Source organism: Bos grunniens, chromosome 17 (assembly GCF_055505025.1).
Source record: "Bos grunniens cultivar Pamir isolate PY7600 chromosome 17, Bosgru_T2T1.0, whole genome shotgun sequence".
Lineage (NCBI taxonomy): Eukaryota > Metazoa > Chordata > Mammalia > Artiodactyla > Bovidae > Bos > Bos grunniens.
This window is the reverse complement of record NC_141181.1, coordinates 57,976,132-57,996,839: the sequence shown is the minus strand read 5'-3', so window position 1 is coordinate 57,996,839 and position 20,708 is coordinate 57,976,132. Positions and strand designations below refer to the sequence as shown.

At 46.1% G+C, this 20,708-nt stretch overlaps 1 protein-coding gene across 4 annotated transcripts in view; it reads right to left on the bottom strand.

Annotated features, from left to right (window-relative positions):
* The window catches only part of KSR2 (kinase suppressor of ras 2), a 437,805-nt gene that overhangs the window by 39,874 nt on the left and 377,223 nt on the right, over positions 1-20,708 (bottom strand). The window lies entirely within an intron of this gene.

Genomic DNA, 20,708 nt, shown 5'->3' with positions numbered 1-20,708 from the left:
GAGGGGGGTTCAGGATGGGGAACACGTGTACACCCATGGCAGATGCATGTTGATGTATGGCAAAACCAATACAATATTGTAAAGTAAAAATAATAATAATAATAAAATAGAATAATAAAAAAATAAAAATAAAAGGTTCAAGGCACGTGGATGATGATGCCTCACCATCCAGGGCAGCACCTCTCTGGTTATTATCTGCTTTCTCCCTGACTCTTGATGTGGAGGTTCTGGAGTCTGGCTGCTGGGTTCAAACCCCAGCCTGCCTCCTCCCTGAATGCCTCAGGAAATCACCTCCACTGAGTCCTTCAGCTGTCAAGTGGTAATACAGTCATAGCTCCTTAAGGAAGCTAGCTGTTAAGATGATCCCAAATCATCCAAGTAAAGGGATTATTTAGCAAGAGCCCTGGGACCCTGATGCCGGAAAAGACTGAAGGCAGGAGAAGAAGGGATGATAGAGGATGAGATGGTTGGATGGCATCATCAACTTGATGGACATGGGTTTGAGCAAGCTCCAGGAGTTGGTGAAGGAGAGGGAAGCCTGGCATGCTGTAGTCCATGGGGTTGCAAAGAGTTGGACACGACTGAGTGACTGAACAACAACTGGGACCTAGTAGGTACTTCATACTGACGGTCATTACTACTGTTACTCCCGCTCTTCTAGCAAGAGCTACTGCCATTGCCATGGCTTCTACTGAAACTGAATTTTGTCCCAGGGAACCCCCAATACCATTTGTACCTGGGATTTTATTGGTCAGCCCCTTGCAAGTAACAACAGTGATTTTAGCTACCAATTGTTGAGCCCGAACTGTTTTAGGTAAAGAAGGGCAGCTGTGATGTTATCATATTTACTCTTCTCAACAACACTGGTCGCTGAGACATTCTACCCTTTGTAAAGGACAAACACAGCAGTGAGGAAGTGACAGAGGCATGGTTGTACCAGAGTCTGCAAGATTCCAGGCGCCCTGTCACGAAGCTTTTCTGATCCTAAGAGTGGGGAGAAAGCTTGACATGGCTCATTCTGGGAATTGTGCAGAGGTTCCTCATCCTGGTTCCAGGATAGAATGACCTGGAGAGGGTCAACAGAATGATACCCAAGCCCCACCCCAGATCAACTGAATCAGGACTTTGGGGGGATGGGAGGGGCAGAGAGTCCGGGCATCACTCAGGATTAAAAAGCTCCCCTAGGTGATGTTAATCCTAATGTGAAAAGGTTCAGAACTACTGGAAAAGCTGAAACCATTCATCCTGACTCAAAGGAATAAGAAAAAAAAACACAACCCTTATTTTCACTGAAATCCTTCTAAAAAACTATTTTCCTCCTCACATCTGTTTTTGTTGTTGTTGTTGTTTACAAAACATTTTCATCTTCTTGGCTTAATCTACTATTTGAAACAGTTCTGTGGAATAAGGATCCATGTGCCCTGTACAGATCCATGTACAGATGAGGAAGTTGAGGATCACAGAGCCCAAATGACTCACCCAAGGCCATCCAGCATCAAGCTGGGAAACCAGGGATCCCAATCCCAAGTTCACGAGATCTTCCTCAGACAAAAGGACCAGATCTTCAGGGCATTTAAAGAAAGCCATGGCCATTCACCTCACATAAGTTAAGGGACTCAAGGGACCTGGTTTGGACACTTGACTCCAAAGATATTCTTACTGAGGTTGAGCAAAGGGTTTTACCGTGATACTAAAATGGCAACATAGAGCTAACTGCCATCCATGGGTGGGAGTTTCAGCAGAAACAGGGTTGGATGGGGCAAGAGAAGGGGAGAGACGTGTTCCTTAGAGAGAGACCATTTTAAGAGCAAGTGAAGGTTTCTGAGGTTGCAAGGCAGGAACCATGAAGGCCAGTGGGTGTCCATCTGCCAACAGCATTCCGTCTGCCTTTAAGCAGTGAATGTGCTCTGGAAGGATTTCTTGAGTGGGTTAAATCTACCCCACTGTGATCTTGTTTGAACTGTTGATTTGCTTAGCAAACACTTTCTCAATAAATAATGAATAAGTAAACTCCAGCCTGCCGCTGATAAATTATCATGAGTTGAGAGTTAATGGGGTGTAACACAGGCAGCAAACAGCCCTGTGCCTTTTGGTCTGCAGCAGCCCCCCCGCCCAACACCCAACCATCAGCTTCTGGAAAAAGTGCTGAGCTACCAGAGAGCCTATTAAATGAGCACCTTCTTCTCCCATCCCCCACAGCCCAAGATGACCCTCTAACCAGCCTCTCCTCCTCCATTTATCCCCAGGGTCTCAGCTTCCACACTTCTCAGCAGGGTTCCACAAAAATAGAGACGAAGGGAAGGAAACATGGAGGCACAGATGATTCTGAGTCTTTTAGTCTTGCTGCCTGGTTTTTCACTGGAGTGGTCTGTTTCCTTTTCATATCTGGGAACACGGCCTATAGTTCCTTTCCATAGATGTGCAGTCTGCTGAAACTCCCACCCGTGGATGCGCCTGTGGAGTCACTGATTGTTGGCTCCAGCCCAGTGACACCAGAATGATGCTAACCAGTTTCCCCACTTCCCTGCCATCCTGTGCTCAATCAAAGGACTGGCTTTAACTCTGACAAGCTGACTCCATCACATCCCCGAAGAAAAGTCCCAAATACTCGTTCTTAGTAAAATGGCAGTGCCTAAGAGAACAGCTCTCAACAATTATTTGCTAAATGGCTTGATGGCTGAGTGGATGGGTATATGAATGGATAGGTGGGAGGATAGATGGATGGTGGATGGATGGGTAGTTGAAAAGACAGATGTTGGATGGATGAATATGTGGGAAAGGCAGGTGGGTGGGTGGATATGGGATGGGTGGAAGGGTGGGTGGATAGGTCTGTGAAGGGGGAGAGGGTATAAGATGAATGGACAAATTGATGAGAAGATAGATGGATGGATGAGGCTCATTCACTTCTCAGCATTCAGCTTAGGCCAACCAGGTCCAGACAAGGAAGGAAATGACCCTACAAAGGGGGAAGTAAGAAATGTTATAATCATTTCACAAACAAGGCAACTGAAAGGTTAAAGGCCTATCTAAAGTCACAGCAGAGGAACTTCTTGAATTATTGGCTCCTTCCTCCCTCCATGCTCTTTCCTTGTCATATTCAGCACCTGATTGAAGACCCATTGTTCTACAGGCTGAGTAAGCAGCTCCAGTTTTTCATCTCTATACTTCGTATTAGAGTGGTAAGATTAGTCCCTGGGATATGCCAGCACCAAGGCTGAAAGCAGGAGAGGAAGAAGGTGAACAGGGAGGACAGAGGCAGCAGAGTTTCTGCAGAAGGAAGGGCTGCAAGGCCAGCAGAGCCAGAGAAACAGTGGCTTATTAACAAGACTGAATAATAATCCACTGGGCTGTAGTGCGGCATCTCCAATTTTGAGAAACTGTCACAGGCAGCTCTTGTTGCTCAGAGAGAGATCAGATTCCAGTGACTGAGATGCTATGACAGTCCTCAATGGTCTACAAACACTTCCAACAAGTCCGCTGAGAATCCTTGATCTGTGCCTCAAATCCCAATGGGCTGTGCTAATAACTGCCTTGGAGGAACTGGCCTCAGCTGGGGAAATGCTGAAGATGGTTGCGACCCCTTCCTTGCCTTTGAAGGTACTTGATCTGTTCCCTGCTCTGCGCTCCTCTGGGTCTTTTGAATGCCTAGAAGAAAAGGAATCCACTTTTGAAGAGAACTCAGAGACAAACCTTTTGATTAAAGGCAAGAGCAACTTCTCAGCCACAGATTCTCTGTTTCAATCAAAGAGAGAAGATGACAAGAAGGCTCAGGAGAGGGGTCCCTGCATCTTATCTGTCAGTTACAACCTAAGGATGGTCACTTCCCCAAAGACCAAAAGGCTTGAACCCCAAGAAAGGGAGACTGAGTGCAGGTCCCCTCAACTTTAAACTTGGGTCACTGCTGCCTACCAATTCAAGCAGAAAGTTCTCTTAGCCAATGAAGTATTTATGTATACCAGCTTTGACAAGAGCAGAACTAAGTTCAAATCCCTGCTCCACCACCACGAAAGTATCAATCTTATCTGGCAGTGGGGAAAAGTCAAAGTGCTAGAGGTTTCCCTTGTAGCTCTTGTTGGTAAAGAATCTGCCTGCAATGCATGAGATCCAGGTTCAATCCCTGGGTCAGAAAGATATCCTGGAGAAGAAAATGAAACCCACTTCACTACGCTTGCCTGGAGAATCCCATGGACAGAGGAGCCTGGCAGGCTACAGTCCATGGGGTCGCAAGTGTCAGACACGACTTAGAGACTAAGCCACCACTGGAGTGCTTAGAATACTACCATACATATATTCAATGCTTCCTAAACTATTGTTATTATTATAAAATTTAAATTATCCCACATTTCTCTATTCCTGGTCATGTTATGAAGAATTTTCAGTTCTGGTATTTCATGTGCTCCTCTTAAGACACCCAAGGATTTACGTTATTCCCAGTTTACAGATGAGAGCACTGAGGCTCAAAGAGGTGACATAAATTTGTCCAGGGTCAAACAGTCAGCAGGTCAAACAATCACCCAGGACTTCGAACTCTATATCCGATATTCTTTCTGTTGCAGCATAGGACAGGAGTGCTATTTTTGTCACTTCCCTTGGTGCAGGGCTAGTAGTAATAAAAACTGCAACAACAGCAAATGCTAACTAACACTTAAATGGCACTTGGTGTGTGCCAGGTTCTTATCTTAGTACCTTATACATATGAGCTCACTTAGTCCTCACAATAATACCAAGAGGTGAAAGCTATCATTATCTCCATTGTACAGATGCAGAAATTAAGGCCCAGAAAGGTGAAATCACTACCAGTACAAAAGAAAAACCTGCACTAGCAAAGCTGCCCCCCGATCCAGACAACTGGTCAACCAGACACTTCCCTACAGGATGTTTTGGTGACCATCAGCTTGGTATTTTCTGATAATCCACAAGATCAATTGGTGGAAGACCCACAGAAGCTTGACTCTGACATGGAAGAACTTTTTTAATCAGTTTAAAATTTCTATATGGGGGTCAAGTCCCATAAATCTGACTCCATTCCCAAGACTGAGAGGAGAGGCTGGACTGTGATGGTGAGCTATATAAAACTCAGCTGGAGGGCCTTGGGGGAACAGCCAAAAAGAATACTGCTGTTTGTTACATATGAAAGTTGTTAAGAGAGAAAATCCTAAGAGTTCTCATCACAGGGGAAAAAATATATTTTTTCTATTTCGTTAATCTTGTATCTATGTGACATGATGGATGTTCACTAAACTTGCGGTAATCATCTCATGACATACATAATTAAAATCATCGTGCAGTGCACCTTAGACTTACACAGTGCTGCATGTCCATCACATCTCAATAAAACTGGAAGGAAAAAATAAATAATTTAAAAAATATTCAAACAAAGAGGTAATTCAGTCTAAGATGGCACAGGACAGCCTGGTGTACTTAAGGCTCAGACTCTGGGGTCAGAAAGACCAAGTGAGACCCTGACTCAGCTTCACACAAACCATTTCATCTCTCTACGCCCCAGGTTCCCCATCTATAAAATGGGGACAACAATCACTGTCCATAAAGTTCTTAGCACAGAGCCTAGCATGTAGTAGATGTTCAATAAACATTTCCCTTAATAAATATTCAGAATGCCTTTTCACAGCAAAGCTCTCTTTCATGTTTACAATGGTTCGACCAAGCCACCAACTTTCCTTATTTTTAAAAGGATGGTGGTGGCTGAGTAGATTTTGAGAACAATACTGTGCAGTCTCTCCCTGGAGTAGAGATTCATTTCGGCCTCAGGGACCCCACACAGCCATCAGATGAATTTAGACTCTTTCCTTTGGGAACTGTTTTTGGGGATGGATCTTCCAGCTGTGTTTCAGGCCCCTCTGACAGCTGTCACTACACCATCCTTCCGGTTTGGAAGGTGAAGTGCTCCATTATGATCTGAAGCCTAGCCCTAACCTGGAAGGCACATGGTAGGCACCCAGGATCACAGTGCGGGTGTCAAAGGTCACTGGGCAGGTGAACAGGAAATTCAAGTAGGTCTAAAATCACAACCCAACAAATTTCAAGGCTGCAATAAGTCTGAGGGCCACTTTTCCAGGTGTATCTTGCCTGTCTTTTCAACACAGCTGATCACTCCTCCTTTGTGAAAAAAAAAAAAAAAAATAGTGTCTTCTCCAGATTTCCATGATAACATACTCTCCTGGTTTTCCTCTGACTCTCTGGCCACTACTCAGCAGTCTTTAGAGTAACCCTCTGTTTTCTTCTCACTTTGATCTTTTCCCCCCAGGACTGCTGGTCCTCAAAGTGGGGTTCCCACACCTGCAGCATCAGCATCACCTGGGAACATGTGAATTCCAGGAAAAATGCAATTTCTTAGGCCCCTATTCAAGAGCAACCGTATCCAAAGCTGAGGGTAGAGCCCACCACCTGTGTCTGCTTGAGCCCTCCAGGGCATTCTAATATGCAGTCAAGTTTGAGAAGCACTGCCTGGGGCCAGCTCCCCAGGTCCATAGGTCTTAATTCCTCACAGTACACATGGCTCCCAGTTTTATATCTCTAGGCAAATAGATGGGGAAGAAGTAGAAGCATTGACACATTTTATTTTCTTGGGCTCCAAAATCACTGCAGCCATGAAATGAAAAGATGTTTGTACCTTGGAAGAAAAGCTATGACAAACCCAGACAGTGTATTAAAAAGCAGAGACATCACTTTGGCCAACAAAGATTCATATAGTCTAAGCTATGGTTTTTCCAGTAGTCATGTATGGATGTGAGAGTTGGATCATAAAGATGGCTGAGGGCCAAAGAATTGATGCTTTCAAATTGTGGTGTTGGAAAAGACTCTTGAGAGTCCCTTAGACTGCAAGGAGATCAAACCAGTCAAGCCTAAAGGAGATCAACCCTGAATATTCATTGGAAGGACTAATGCTGAAGCTCCAATAATTTGGCCACCTGATGCAAAGAGTTGACTCATTGGAAAAGACCCTGATGCTGGGAAAGATTGAGGGCAAAAGGAGAAGGGGGTGGCAGAGGATGAGATGGTTAGATAGTATCACCAACTCAATGGGCATGAATTTGAGCAAACTAAAGATGTTATTTAGTGGAGGACAGGAGTCTGGCGTGCTGCCGTCTGTGGGGTCACAGAGTCAGATACAACTTAGCAACTGAACAACAGCAACAAGGCTAGAACTCCTCTCTGAACAATGATTTATCTAAATGCCTACTTAACATCTCCTCCTAACAAATTACTTAACATCTCCTCCTAACAAATTCAGCGGCCCCTCAAACTCAACCCAACTCTTGATTTTGCTCCCTGAACCTGATGAGGTTCTGCAAACCTCTTTCTCTGTGCATGTCGCCAGTACCCAAGCAGCCTGGTCTCCGCTCCTCCGCTCTCCCCACCCCATCGTCATTTCCAGTCCTTCCCACCTCTTTCCTTCCAGTGATACTGGAAGGCCAAACACAAACAGAACGACACAGCCCTTGGGCAGAGGGGGTCTCTGGGTGCTTGGACATCCAGAGAATAGAAACAGTAAACACAAAATAGAGGCTTCCCCAATGGCTCAAGCGGTAAAGAATCTGCCTGCAGTGCAGGAGACACAGGAGACTCGGGTTTGATCCCTGGGTCAGGAAGATCCCTTGGAGGAGGAAATGGCACTCCATTCAGTATTCTTTCCTGGAAAATCCCATTGATAGAGAAGCCTGGTGGGCTATAGTCCGTGGGGTCACAAAGAATCAAGACACGACTGAGCACGCACATACACATGCGAACACTAAATATAGTTTCTCTTTAAAGCAAACCTCTCCTTGGATTTCTGCAGTTCACCAAGGAATCAGCGAGTGCCTACGGTGTGCCCGGTACCCTGCTCAGGTATCCACGGATACCTACGGTCAGTCTCTGCTCTTCTGTTCGCCCCTTCTCCCAGAACAAACTCTTTTTTCACTTTTGAAGATATACGCTCCCAATGCATATAGTAATATACTATTGATCTTCCTCTTGCCAGTCATTATCAAGATTTATTTATCCCCCCAGTTCCCCATTGATTGAGGAAAGCAGTATTCCCAGTGGTCAATCAATTCTGATATACTCCATGACAAAGAGTCAATAGCTATTTATTATTTGATTTATGGGCTTAATTATCTTAAACATGATCAGGCAGGGACAAAGCAGAAGCTGAGCAGTGCTAAGCAACTGTAGCCAGGTTGGGAAGCCATCAAACCTAACCCCAAGGCAGGCAAGCTCCCAGAAGTGGTGAAAAGCCACTGCTCTGACGTTTCCCACCCTCTGCCCACTGGGGCCACCTTGGACTCTGCCATCTGGGGAGGGAAGAGAAGGGACAAATACCAAGGCCAACTCTGCATGCCAGGCAAGGCTTGGTGGCTCGGACAATGAATCTGACTAGGACGTGGGTCAGCTTTTACTTTCCTTGGGGCAGAGGACCCAGTAGCGGAGGGTTCTAAGAGGTCCATGGTGCATGGAGAAGGGGGGACGGACTTAGGTGTGTCTGGGAAGGGAAAGAGGAGAAGAAGATGGTTTAATATGAACTTTGGTCTGAACCAGACAGTCTTGGGTTTGAACCCTGCTTCTTCCTAAGCCTTATAACCTTAGGCCTCCTGCTTCCTCTCTCCATTCCCTTGTCTAAAATGGGAGGGTTACATGGTGCTTACTTCAGAGGGTTGTTAACATGATTCGGAAGACAGGAAAACCAGAATGTGTACCCAGGTAGATTGGATGCAGGGCACCAGCTTTTAATGACAATTTCACCTCCCTCTCCCCATGAAGCTGCCTCCACTCCCGGGACTCCTGAATTTCTGTTTAACCACTGCCTGCCAGCCGGGCAGAAGAAACCTTTCCTCTGGTTTCTGGGATACATGGAAAGGAGCTGATGCTGCCCACGTTTGCCTTCAAAACATGGGAGTGCAGTGGCTATTTTTAACTCGGGTAAATAGAGAAAGCTGTTGAAGACGCCTTCGTTTCCACAGGGCTGCCAGCTCACAGTTGCTTTCCCCTTAGGGAGTCAAGCCAAGGATCTTTCAGGACCAAGGGCTTTAAAACCTGCACTGGTTCCCACTGACGTCGGATAAGGATCAACACTGACTATCTACACCCTTCTTAAAGCAGAGACGCACATCAACAATCCTGTGACAAGCCCTCCTAAGAAAAGGGATTGCCCTAAAGTGGTCTTTCTAAATTGCAAACCCGACATTGTCACTCCTTTGGTTACAACTCTGGGGGGGATTCCTGCTGACTTTAGAAGAGTTCTGTGTCCTTAGCTTGGCTCTTGAAGTCCTTTAAGAGCATCTCCAACTTCTTATCTCTTGTTATTCCCCATGTGGATCCTATATTCCAGCTGTGACTCCAGCTTGTGCCCTAGCCCCACCCCTACCCCCTGGTCTTGCTGCCTCCTACCTCCTGCCCTCTGCACGTGCCAGTCCCTCTACTAGGAATGCCAAGACCTTCTTGTACATCTGGCCAATTGGTTGAATAAGGGGGCCACTCTGGGGCCCCAGTCAGCCCCTTAGGATCCTATAGCAGCCATTAGGACACCATTAGAGAATCACCCAGTTACCTGTCTACTAGGAAGCACCACGGATGGAGGGGCCATGCCCACTTCTTTTCATTCCCAGCACCAGGGCCAGGACCTTATACATGATGAGTGTTCAAAGCAAACACCCCCAAGCCATTCAGCTTCTTTACTATATTTTTATCACCAACATCACCTTATTGGCATCTTTCCTCTTGCCATCACCACGAATTCTCCCACATCCTCAAGCCACCCCCTGACTAGTTTGTACTATATTTTACTTATGTCCCACTCATTCCTCAGTGATTCTAAGTAAATAGTACCATTCATTGTTTGCTGCTACACTTGCCGAGAGAAGCAGGCTATGATAACGTGAGTGAGTGTATTTTTGGAATCTGTTATTCATTCATTCAACATGTATTTAAGGAGGACTTAATAGTTTAGGGGCTGGGGACACAAGGGTGAGTCAAATAGCTGAGGCTTTGTGTTCCTGGGGTTTATATTCTAAGGTCGGGGAGGGGATGTAGGGAAAAGAGGCAAGAAGCAAATGAATTGAGGAATAAAATATTATCTTATGGTAAGAAGTGCCCTATAGAAAATAAAACACAGTAATGACATAGGATGTGGGTTCAAATCCTGGGTCGGGGAGATACCCTGGAGGAAGGCATGGAAGCCCACTCCATTATTCTTGCCTGGTGAATCCCATAGACACAGGGGCCTAGTGGGCTACAGTCCATAGGGTTGAAAGAGTTGGACACAACTGAAGCGACTGAGCATGCACACGTGACAACATAGGAGGGACCAGTGGTGGGGAAGATGGGTGGCGGGAGGTGCTTTGCATTGGCTTCCCGACTCCATGACCTCTGGCTGCTCCTATTGCCATTCCCAGGGTGATCCAGGGGAGAGGAGGGTGACCTCAGCTTCCACTGAAGCCCACGGCTTCTATCACCACTTCTATGCGGATGACTCACATGCAGTTATTTCCAGCTCCAACCTTTCATCTGAGCTTTAGACCAGCACATTCAAGCCCTGACTTGACATCTCCTCCTGGGCAGCTTGAAGCATACAGAGGTTAAGCCACGTGGCCAAGGCTCAAGCCTGGAGCAGAGCTGGGTCACAAGCCCAAGCATCAAGCTGCAGTCATTGCCTTGTATCATTTGATATTATAATAAACACAAAACATCTTTTTGTAGCGCTAAGGCTTTGGCACCTGAAAATACACTACTTCTCCTAATTGTCGCTATCATTTTCATTATTTTTGTCATCGCTGTTAGAATGTTGTCATTACCATAGCAACCAGGAGATACAAGGTATCGAGCACCTCTAGTTACCAGAGGCATTAAGCTACAGCCTTTTCATACAAGATCTCCAATTCTTATCCCTCCCTAGAAAAAGAGATTAATGCCATCCCCATTTTACAGATGAGGAAACTGAGGCAAACAGGAGTTTGGCATTGGCAATAATAGACTTAAATCCAAAACAGGTATTGTTCATGCAAAAATCGTTTAGTGCAAACAGCTAGCCATGAACAGGGTTGGTGGAGAAGTGTATTTTCAATGAAGAAGGACTTGTTTAGATGCCAGGAGAAATATCAATAACCTCAGATGTGCAGATGACATCATCCTGATGACAGAAAGCAAAGACAAACAAGAGCCTTTTGATGAAGGTGAAAGAGGAGAGTGGAAAAGCTGGCTTAAAACTCAACATTCAAAAACTGAGATCATGACATCTGGTCCCATCACTACATGGCAAATAGATGGGGAAAAAATGAAAACAGTGACAGATTTTATTTTATTGGGCTCCAAAATCTCTGTGGATGGTGACTGCATCCATGAAATTAAAAGATGCTTCCTCCTTAGAAGGAAAGCTATGACAAACCTTAGACAGCATATTAAAAAGCAGAGACATCACTTTGCTGACAATGGTGAATATAGTCAAAACTATGGTTTTTCCAGTAGCCACGTATGGATGTGAGAGTTGGACCATAAAGAAGGCTGAGCGCTGAAGGATTGATGCTTTTGAACTGTGGTACTGGAGAAGACTCTTGAGAGTCCCTTGGACTGCAAGGAGATCAAACCAGTCAATGCTAAAGGATATCAACACTGAATACTCATTGGAAGGATTGATGCTGAAGCTGAAACTCTAATACTTTGGCCACCTGATGCAAAGAGCCAACTCATTGGAAAAGACCCTTATGCTGGGAAAGATTGAAGGCAGGAGGAGAAGGGGGCAACAGAGGATGAGATGGTTGGATGGCTTCACTGATTCAATGGACATGAGTTTGAGCAAACTCCAGGAGATGGTGAAGGACAGGGAAGCCTGGCATGCTGCAGTTTAGGGGGTTGCAAAGAGTCAGACACAACCGAGTGACTGAACAACAACAACAAAATGCTAAGTTGTATCTAACTCTTTGCAACCTCATGGACAGTAGCCTGTCAGGCTGCTCTGCCCATGGGATTTCCCAGACAGGAATACTGGAGTGCGTTGCCATTTCTTTCTCCATATCTTACCGATCCTACCCATAAATGTGTGTTTTTCACAGTTGCTGGTTCTTCATTGAAACCCAAGTTGTTTTCTTTCCAGGGATATAGTTTAGCTATTTCTCAGCCTCCCTTGCAGTCAGGTGTGGCCCAGGGGCTGGGCCAGTCCCTGACGTACGCGTGAAATGGTGTGTCGCCCATGTGACCCTCCAGGCTTTCCTCTTTCCCCAACTGAAAGCAGAGGACTCTGAGCCCTGGGAAAAGCTCCAAAAGATGGGATTGAGTATGAACCCCTCCACACGTGCAGAAGAGCCACCTGCCATCCAGAAACACATGTCTTGGTCTGTTACATAAACAAGAAATACATTTCTCTTGTATTAAGCCACTTAATGTTTTAAGGCTTATTTGTTACAGCAGCTACTTGTTACTCTGACAAATACAAACTGTGAGTTGGCATATATCCTTAGAAAACTGCCTAGCATGATACATAGCAAAATGCCTCTGGCTGGAGACACTCTGGGTGAATTTCACTTTCTTTCTGCTGATCTGTATTTTCAACAACAAATGAGTTATCACTTGTGTAATAAGACACAAAGGGCAAGTGAAGATGGTGTCACACCGGCCAGTGTAGAATCTTTCAGATTTGAGGAAAGCAGTGGCATAACGTTTCACCCACGCAAGTCCTCTGCTGGTCACATGATCATTTACCAACAGGCATGTACAGTATAAATGAGACGATGCTAATAATAATAATAATGATGATGCAGCACATTTATAGGCTTCCTTCACAAAGGTCCCAGGGCATCTTACATTCCAGCACAATTAAAGACAGCCACAGACAAAAAAATCTTTTCAGCTGTGCTTTATATAAAGAGAAAGCAATTCAGCTTTTTGAACATAAAAGGAAGTCAGTTCCACTAGATGATGGGGGGGAACAGAATGTTCATGTGCTCAGGTCCCCCCCCACCCCCCGCCCAACTCTTGTATGATATATTTAGGACAATCAAAGTGGCCTGAAGACAGAAAAAAATCAGAAAGCCCATACGTACAGAGTTACAAAAAAGATCTCATTCAGGCACTAAGTTACCATCTTAGCAGAAGGCAGGGTCCTCCTCGTGTCAAAGATAGCAGCCTGGAGTTATTATGTTTGAAAGCGTGAAAAACAGGAACTGATTCGGAGCTGGAAATAAATAACCTATTAAATAACTCCTGATATTTACCAGACTTAAAAAGCTGTGCAAATGAGGCCCCGTGGGATTTCATTCCTATCTCATCCCTGGGAGATGAGGACAGGCTGTGGATGTCCTGTGTGTGCCGGCAGAACAGTCAGGATGACATGACTGCCGAATTGCACTTGGACTCCAGGCACCCAGCAAGGGGACTGATGACAGGCACTAAACGAGAGATAAAATCTGCTCAAGAGCTGTGGAGAGATGTTCTCCTTCCTTCCCTCTCTTTCCTGGGGCGCACAGCCCGAGCCCCTCTTTTGAGACTAGATGTTTATTTAAGGTAATGCCCCTCCCTAATGCGTCACTCTCCCCTACTTCCATCCTTGTGAGAGCATCACGGTGAAGTTCACTGTGTTCCCAAAGGCAGAGGAACAATTCAGCATCTTTCCTGTCAGCCAGGACACCCCAGAGTCCCATTTCCTCTGTCTGTGTCCCTCAGAGCTGGGCTTGGTGAATGGCATTGTTGCTCTCAACCAAATGAGTTCTGACACAGTTGATTCAAGCAGGTGAGAGTCAAAGGAGGCAGCAGCCTGGCCTTCAGGAAACTTCCAGAGGGGTGGGAGCAGCTCCTGCTTAAAATCTTCCCCCTGCATTAGGATAGACTCCAAGGCTTCACCTGCACTTCTGAGGCCCTGTAGCTCCTTCCCCCCGGCCCCCATCACTTGCTCTTGCTTCCTTGTAGTCCTCAGACATGCCCATCTCATTCCCATCTTGAAACCCAGTCCCTTCCTAAAACCGGGTTCCTCTGCTAAGTTTAGGATTTCCTCTTCTCGTCCTGTACCTGTTCCTTCTCAAGATTGAAGAGTATCAAAGAAGAGAGGGGATCGTAGCTGAGCAGAACCCATGGGGCCTTCTGGGGATAGAAACTCCGCCCTCCATGTCCTTCTCTTGCCTCTTATTTATAGAAAAATTTTGGCCTCCCAGGCCTTCCCTGGGAGGAAAAATTTAATTAGAAAAGTGAGAAAATGCAGAGGCAAAGGGAAACAGCCAAGAAAGACAAAATAATAATAGTTTAACCATTAAGCAAAGTTGAGGACTTTTCTTTAGTCCTCCCCAATGCAGGAGACCCGGGTTCAATCCCTGGGTCAGGAAGATCCCCTGGAGAAGGGAATGGCTACCCACTCCTGTATTCTTACCTGGAGAACCCCATGGACAGAGGAGCCCAGTCGGCTTCAGTCCATGGGGTCTCAAAGAGTCAGACAGGACTGAGTAACTAACACTTTCACTTTCAAGGGCTGTAGATAATATTCTGAGCTATATCCTCTGACCTGTTTTGTAGATACTGAAACCCCTAGGTGGAAGAAGTTAACTACACATTGCCCAGAAGCATGCAGATTCCAGACCCACTGGAACCAGAAGGTTGATAATGCTGACTCCCAATTACCTCAACTACCAACCCATCAGGAGAATGTCTATATATTCAGATGTACATCTGCTCAATTTCAGGTTCTACCAGTTATCTGTTCTATGATCTGGACAAGGGCTCCCTGAGCTTCTCTGACCTCAGTTTTCTCATCTGTAAAATGGGCATCACCCTTATGGCAGAAAGCGAAGATGAAGTAAAGAGCCTCTGGATGAAAGTGAAAGAGGAGTGAAAAGTTGGCTTAAAGCTCAAAATTAAGAAAACTAAGATCATGGCATCCGGTCCCATCACTTCATGGCAAATAGATAGGGAAATAATGGAAACAGTGGCAGACTTTATTTTGGGGGGCTTCAAAATCACAAAGATGGTGATTGCAGCCATGAAATTAAAAGATGCTTACTCCTTGGAAGAAAAGTTATGACCAACCTAGACAACATATTAAAAAGCAAAGACATTACTTTGCCAACAAAGGTCTGTCTAGTCAAGGCTAAGGTGTTCCCAGTAGTTATGTATGGATATGACAGTTGGACTCTAAAGAAAGCTGAGTGCCCAAGAATTGATGCTTTTGAACTGTGGTGTTAGAGAAGACTCTTTGAGAGTCCCTTGGACAGCAAGGAGATCCAATCAGTCCATCCTAAAGGAGATCAGTCCTGAATATTCATTGGAAGGACTGATGCTGAAGCTGAAACTATAATACTTTGGCCACCTGATATGAAGAGCTGACTCATTGGAAGATTCTGATGCTGGGAAAGATTAAAGGTGAGAGGAGAAGGGGACGACAGGATGAGATGGTTGGATGGCATCACTGACTCAATGATCATGAGTTTAAGTAAACTCCAGGAGTTGGTGATGGACAGGGAGGCCTGGCGTGCTGCAATCCTTGGGGTTGCAGAGAGTCAGACACGACTGAGCGACTGAACTGAACTGAAAATGGGCACAGTGATAACCAGGAGACTGTCCCTGTGCCTTGCTGAAGGCTGGTGGCATCTGTTGCTTCTGGAGGATTCTGCATTTATTAACATTAAATTATTAACGTTCCTCAGTCAGGGAAATGGTTTTAACAATGAGGATCAGCTATGCTGCCTCCTTTAGCTGTAAGAAAAGGCAAGAAAAGCCTCTACCTGGCTCACAGCTCTCCAAGTCCTCCTGTCCTGGCTGATGCAGAATGTAAGGAGGACACTGGGACATTGTGATAAACCTTTCTGCAAGGAATGGGGCAGCTTCTTTTTCCCTAGGCTTACACTTGGCAGCTTCCCCTCTGCTGGTGCAGACCCTCATTCACTGTTAATACAGTGCTTCCCGGTCTGGCCAGGGGCAGTGGGATGGGTGGTGGGAGTGGATGCTGGCACCCACTGAAGCCACCAGCTCTTTGATCGTGTTGGGAAGTTAGGGCAGATAAACTGACATTTCTTTGAACTGTTGTTGCCTTGGCAGCCATCAAAATACTCCCTGCTTTAAAAACACTCCGCAACATCCTTCATGTTGGAAATTTCCCAGTTTTTGCCCCCAAACACACTGGATACTGTCCCTGCCTGCTGCACTGAGCATAAAACTCAGACCTCTCATCAAGCTTTTAGGTCCTGTGACAGAGGGTCTCCTGGCTGCTCAAAGAGTCACCTGGGGAGGCTTTGTACTGAGGGCCAAGCCCCATCCAGACTAATTAGAGATTCTATGGGAACTACAGAGTCCTTAACTGGGGCAACTTTGCCCCCAGGCGGTGTCGGCAATCTAAAGACATTTGGGTTATCACAACTAGGGAGTTGGTACTGCTGGTGCCTAGTGGGCAGGGGGCAGGGAGTGCCTAGAATGCACAGGACAGCCCGCATAAATGAATCGTCCAGCCCCAAAGCTCACAGTGCCGAGGATGAGAGACTGGGGTAGGTGTCAGTATTGTTTTAAACCCTGCTCCCTAAACCAGCTAGAGAGCTCCTCCCCTCCCCAGTCTGACTCCTGCCAGCTTCTTTACCTTTGTTGTCTACCCTCTTGCCCTTACCCACCAGGCTCTGCCACCACAGTCTTCCTTCTGGTCTTTTAAGCACCCTCTGCTCATTCCTACTCCTGGGCCTTCGTATTTGCTGTTCCCTGCCTCCATGTCTGCACTGCTGGCTCCTAAAATCAGGGTCCCTGCCCAAATACCACTGCTTCAGAGAGGCTGCTGGGACACCACCCCAGCCTGACACACACATCCCTAAAACTACCCTGACACCCAAGTCCCTCTGCAGCACCTCTCTCCAGTTTGTTTCCTTCAACAGACTAGGACCTACTCAAATGATGTCTATTGCTTTAGCATTTACTGCTGTCTCTCCAAATGAAATAATAGCCTTCTATGAACCCGGTCCATGTCTGTCTTGCTCACTATCATCCCCTAACATCCAGCAAAATGCTTGGTGCTTAATAAGCGTTTACTAAATATCTGTTGTTTGGATGGATGGATGGATGGATGGTTGGATGGACAAGACTGGAGAAGGATGGGATTTTGAAACTGACAGGGGATGACGTGTACTGATGATGGAGACCTGTGCTCCTGTCCTGGCTCCCTCTTGCCTTTCCTGGTCTCAGTTTCCACATCTGTGACATGGCCAGGGTGGGTTCAGTGGCATCAGGCTGCCCTAGGGAAGCCCTTCTGGAGACATCAACTTCAGGGATTTGTTTTGTCTCCATGGCATCAAGCTAAGGCAGGTTGGCCCAGACTCCTGTCACCAGACAGGTAACACATTACCTCCCCCTGAGGTCCCAGTCCTTTGTAATTCTGTCCTGTCTGTCTTCCTTGGAAATTTCCATTTCCATTTCCCTCTGCATTAGCTGGACGCATCTGACACCTATGCTGTGCACTTAATAATACTCCCTGGCGATACTCTTTATGGAAGGATCCCAAGTGTTTGTTGGAATTAGAATGGGAGCTTGGTTGAAAAAGGCTTCACCTATAGACTTGATCCACCAGATTGAGGACAATTCAATAGACTGGAAAGTGGCCCCCAGAGATATCCAGCTCCTAATTGCTGGACACTGTGATTGTCAGTTTATACGGCAAAAGGGACTTTGCAGGTGCCATTAAGTCAAATATCATGAAATGGGAGATTATCTTGGATTACCTGGGTAGGTCCCACAAGAGTCCTTATTAGAGAGATGTGACCTGCGACAGTGGAAGTAAGACGCCATGTTTTGGGCTTTGAAGATGGAGGATGGGGCCACAAGCCAAGGGATGCAAGGAAGGCAGCTCTAAAAGTTGGGAGCTCTAAAAGCTCCAAAGCCTCCAGAAAACAAAGCAGCCCTGCTTTGGTTGTAGCAAGACCCACTCCAAACTTCTGACCTCCACACCTGTAAGAGAATGAATGCATGGTGCTTTAAGCCATCAAGGTTGTGGCCATTTGTCATGATGGTCCTAGGAAATGAATAGAGGTGGGACCCAGGAATCTGCATTTTAACAACCTTCCTCCCTTTGGTGGCTCTGATGCAGGAGGCCCTGGTGGACTGCGTTTTGGGAAGCATGGTTCCAGGGCTGTTCCAGACTGCTTCTGAAGCAGCCCAGGCTCAGAGAACCAAAGAAGGACCCTGCACCCAACATCTGCTTCTACCTCTTCATTTTACAGACGGGGAAACGGGTATCTAAGAGACACTGCAGCAAGGGAGAAGCACAAGAGATGCTTTCATTCAACTCTATCTTTATTAGCTTTCAAATTCAATCTGGGGCCTTAAAAAAAATGAGTGATTGTACAGACGGTCTATAGCCTTGCAATAATCCTATAATGACCCAATTGTGAAACGATTTAGCAATCTTGCTGCTAATTGCATTTGTGGCTCTAGCAACTGGGTAACTAGTTGGTTATTACTCACTCCCCAACAGCCACCCACACCGCATTACAAGGAAGCTAATCTTAGAAATATGTGTTAACTTCAATGATAATTACTAAGTAATTGGCTAGAACATGCCATTGTGAATTTATCCAGAATATGCCAGGTGATTATCTGGTTTTATGTTCCCTGTAAAATAAATCCAGGGTCCAGAAGCTGTTCCAGTTGGTTGGCTCGCATCCAACCATCAACCTCTGCCAGCCAATTGCACGAATGCAAGTGATTAATCAAATTACTCAAATATTTGGTTTCAAACTGAACGTTCAGATAAGAAACCTGGTGGCCAACAAGTGGACCGTGTTGAACGGGAATGAAGAGGGCACCCGGCCCCTCCCTCAGATAAACACATAATGACACAATAATATGGAATAAATGCCACTTCTTTGGGTCTCATCTGGCTTCTTCAAACAAAATACCAAAACACTTCAGAGACCAATTATATGTCCCAAAGCTGCGTAGTCTTTATCGTGGTGCCAGGAAAAGGCTGTGCTATTTGTGAAATCTGCAGGCAGTTATGGTGCTTGGGGAGGGGGACTCAGGATTCTGTATATAATAGAAAAGGGGCCGCCAATGCAGCTGGCTTGCAGGGGGAGCGACACATTTTCATAATAGCCCACTCTTTTTTTCTAGGAAGGCTGCTAACTGCATCCATCCATTTCCAATTAGCCTGCCCTTGGGGAAGAGGGGAGGAGGCGTGGGTAAGTGGGTTCCACTGTTACCCCTGGAAAAAGTCAGAGGCCAGGAGGTCCTTAGAGGGTCCAGGCACAGGAGAAGAGATGATGGATTTTGAATTTCTAATCTGGGGATTTGAAAAAGAGGGGTTTAGTAGGCCAGAAGGTGAGGAGCTGATCAGAGAGAAGGAACTGGGATGACAGACTGGTGGGAACAGGGACAGAAACCAGTGGTGGTGGGGAAGACCATCTTCTAATCAGACTTGTGTACCCCAAGTAAAGGGCTGCAGACAGCCTGCTAATATAGATGATACACACCAGAAAGGAGAAAGAAAAGGGAGCTAAGGGGCTTGCTGGCAGTGGTAGATGGGAAAAACAACCACACACTGGCCCTCTCGCGGCATGAACATTCTTACAACAATGGCATTCCAAATCCTCCCAGCCAGAGGTAGAGTCTGTTCTCCACACCTTGGATGGAGGTTGGCCATGTGACTTGCTGTGGCCACTGGACATCAGCCAGTGCAACACAGACAGAGATGAGAATGCCTCTGTCCATCAGGGCTTGACCTCTTGCTGTCTTGCTGCACTTGGAACTCCAAGACCACCATGGAAAGGAGCCCAAGCTGGCCTTTTGTGGGTGAGAGGCCACGTGCAAAAGAACTGAGGCACCCCAGCTGACAATCTGTCAACCATCAGACATGTGTACAACCATCAGACATGTGAGTGAGGGCATTCGAGACTGACCAGCCCTCAATCTGACCTGCCAGTGGACCACAGACACATCCAAGACCCCAGCCACTGAGCCTGGCTTAGCCCAGAAGAATTGTGTGCAGACTAGCGAGAAACTGTAAAGTTTGGGGGTGTTCGTTACTCAGAAAAGCTTACTGATCCAGTCCTCTACTCAGAGCAGCTCAGCCCCCGAATATGATCTGAGCTGATTATCTGAAAGCCACTTCTGGTCCTGTGTAGAAGTGAGAGCTGCCAATTTCTACCTTGGTTTAAAGAAGGGTTGAAGGGCCATCCTTAGATCTCTAATCCTTTGCAAACACTTAGCATTTGACACACAAGTTCAAGTCAACCCACCACTGCATAATCAATGGTAACAGATGATAACACAGCTTCTACCCATCACCCAGGTCTTACAAATGGACTCAAAGAGGGTTTGTATGGATCACAAGGGAATAGATCAAAGACATACCAGATCTTCCCTGAGCCCACAGCTCCCACCACAGCACTTGCCAAGATGCAAGGCTTGTGTACTTGGGATCTTATTGCTTGTATTGAGATTAAGAAAGAAAAGATTCCTAATGGACCCCTGGCATCACAGTCCACACCAAGAACACTGATGCTGTGGCTAGTCCTAAGTGATAGGAGAGCAAAGGCCTCAGCTTAAAAACACATCAAAAGATTGTTCCACAACTGCTCAACTGAGTCTACATCACTGCATGAGGTTAGAGACAGCAAGTCTAAAAAAGTTCCCAACATCTGATATGTTCCTAATGTCACTTCTCTGTTCACCATCCCTTTTGTGCAGCTATAGACTATGGATCCTGAATATTTAAAACAACAATGGTGGAGCCCTACAAATGTGCTCTGCTGTTTTAATGAAAG